The sequence below is a fragment of the Rhamphochromis longiceps genome, linkage group LG3, assembly GCF_057381845.1.
Source record: "Rhamphochromis longiceps isolate RC_006_pf linkage group LG3, R_longiceps_female_GT1.1, whole genome shotgun sequence".
NCBI lineage: Eukaryota > Metazoa > Chordata > Actinopteri > Cichliformes > Cichlidae > Rhamphochromis > Rhamphochromis longiceps.
This window is the reverse complement of record NC_140559.1, coordinates 20,539,204-20,541,915: the sequence shown is the minus strand read 5'-3', so window position 1 is coordinate 20,541,915 and position 2,712 is coordinate 20,539,204. Positions and strand designations below refer to the sequence as shown.

General features: G+C 40.4%; 1 long non-coding RNA gene across 1 annotated transcript; it reads right to left on the bottom strand.

Moving 5' to 3' along the window:
* Positions 1-920: 920 nt before the first annotated feature.
* On the bottom strand, positions 921-1,747 carry LOC146673356 (uncharacterized). The gene is made up of 3 exons (XR_014910598.1): positions 1,612-1,747; positions 1,409-1,464; positions 921-1,277 (listed from the first exon to the last, which is right to left on the bottom strand). It is a non-coding gene; the product is annotated as an uncharacterized LOC146673356 (long non-coding RNA).
* Between the last annotated feature and the right edge of the window lie 965 nt (positions 1,748-2,712).

The following is a 2,712-nucleotide window of genomic DNA, read 5'->3' as shown; positions in this document are numbered from 1 at the left end:
CCTGCAAAGACAGAAAAATGTCTGATTAATCAGTTATTTCGTACGCTGCCTCTTCACCACTGACACTACTTCTTCTAGTGTAGCGTCAGCTACCGATGCGTACAGTACTGAGCGCCCTCTGCTGGTGGAACTTATACAACAGTAAAACTGACATTACAGTGGTCTTCTAAAAGAAAATATCTCTGAGCATCAAATAAAATGGGGGGCTACTATCCGGTTGTTCAGTCTGACGTCACTAGCCGTGTCTGGACCTAAACTCCGCTGCAGGTCCATATATCAAACGATCACTATGGCATTACTGAGAGTTGAAAAACTGTCTAAAGTCTTTCATCTTTAATAAAATGATCAGCGTTCTGCTCTACCAGGTGTAACAATTGAGTTTAACATTCAGTCATCCATGAAAACAGAATTTATGACATTTAACAGAGTTAGAAGTTAGCAGGGAGTTAGCTCGTGTAACCCATATCAACTACTCCCTGTCACATGACCCACGTCAGCTGATTTGAGGACCCTCTTCTGATTGGCTCCTTCCACGTCGCGGCAACTCTGAAAACCAGCTGTTGAGGGATACTTCCGGGTTCGACTCCTGCTGTGGCTGTGAGCTTATGGCATTTAGAACGGTGTTGGAAAACAAAGCGTTTTCTCCCCTCAATTCATCTATAAACTCATTTCACCTCAGCGGTAAGTGTCCTTAATATTAGTGATGGGCAGATGAAGCTTCATGAAGCACTGAAGCTTTTCATCCAATTAGTTCACCCCACTGCAAAGCGTCTTGAAGCTTCATTTGCTCTAGTAGGACACCTACTGGACGTAAAAATATTAGTTGGCATGAATTTGAAGAGTGTGGCCTTTTGCATACAGCCTGTAAATGTCAACAACAAAAGGAGTGTGTAAAACATGTATATTGTAGTGATGCAGTATACTGTGTATATTTATACTGGCAGTATGGAAAATGATCATTTGGAAATGCTTAAAATGGAAATGATCATTTACTGTGAGGTGAGGTGTGGTTGGGGTGTGGACAGCGGTTGTGCTTTTGTAACGTTGAGGTATGGACAGCTACACACTGAGGCTTTGAGCCTCAGTCCTGCCTGTTCACATTTTATTCTGTAAAAACTAAATTTTCACTGCTTTTATGACCTTTTTAGTGGGGAGAACATAGCTAGGATTTAATGATTTAACAAATCTTTTGAATCCTTTGTCCTCCACAATGCTAGATGGCTGGGAGTCCTCAATCACCATGGTAACCAGGTCTTCATCTATTTGAGATTGTTCTCCTGAGGAAAGACAATAAAGACAAAGCACAAATATAAATATCACACACGTAACTTATAATAGCTGTATAATATTGTTATATCATTTAGTAACATTACTGCATGCTATATTATCATTGCATTTGATGGCTCACCTGGTCTTGCTCCACAATCGGTGTTCCCCTTATTCTCATGCAAAGCTCTGTAGTGCCTAAGCATGGATGAGGTGTTGTTGTTATATCCCAGCTCCCTGGCACATAGCAAACACTTCACTTTGTACAAAAGTAAAGCTGCTTAACATAAATTGTATTGCACCATCAGTATTATGAAAATACATCTTCTGTAGAAATTTACATACCTTGTTGGGAGGAATAAGATCAAAATGTTCCCACACAGGGGAGGACATCCTCCTCTTCTTAGCTGGCTCCATTCTCTCCTGACTTTCTCTCCTCACTCTCATAAACCTCCAAACTGTCTCCAAACTCTCACTAACCGCAGCTCTCCATCAAACACCCACATCTTGAATGAAGTCTGTAGTGATGGGTCGTTCGCGAACGAAATGGCTCTTAGAGCCGGCTCTTTGACGTGAACGATGCGAGCCGGGTCCTTATCGCGAGCCGTCACGTGGGTTTTTTTCCTTTCTCTCAGCCTCTCTCTCGCACTTTTTTTCCGCTTCACTCAGCACGCGAGCCTTGTGCTTTACGCTGGGCAGAGGGGGGAGGGGCGGTAGTTACACTCAGTGGCACAGGAACAGAGCCAGAGAGAGAGAAAGAGAGGCAGGGACAACAACATTAGAAAGGTATAGTAATCATCCACAACTATTTTCGGTTGCAGATGATAAAGGATTCAGAAAGTTTATTCATGCAGGTCCATATGACAGAGAATGTGCATCTTCTGTTTGTTTTCATATTATAATTTATATTTAATTGTGTTGTGGTTTGCAGTGTTTTGTGTTCTTTTCACTTTAAATTTGTAAAAAGAAAAAGCTGAAAATTTAAATAGTTAAAAGTTGAAATGTGAATAGTTGATTTTTGTATTATATGATTTATTTATTACATTTTATGTGGAGTGAATAAATAAAAGTATATTTACGGTGGCCCCAAGAGACAAAGCACATACAAACTTCAAATCACGTATGAACTCTGAAGCATGTACAAACTCCAAAACACGTAAAAACACGTACAAACTCCAAAACACGTAAAAACTCCAAAACACGTAAAAACTCAGAAGCACGTAAAAACTCAGAAGCACATAAAAACTCAAAACACGTACAAAAGACAACAGAAGTGCTCCAGGATGCTGGGCGCAGTGTTGAGCCTTTGTTATCTTGTGGCTACACAAGCCAGCAAGTACCAACGACCGGATTTGGTGTGTGGTAGTAACAGGTAAATGAACTTTTTTTTAAATTATTTGAATATATATGAGTGCCTGTGTATAAATACACAAACAATACACACAT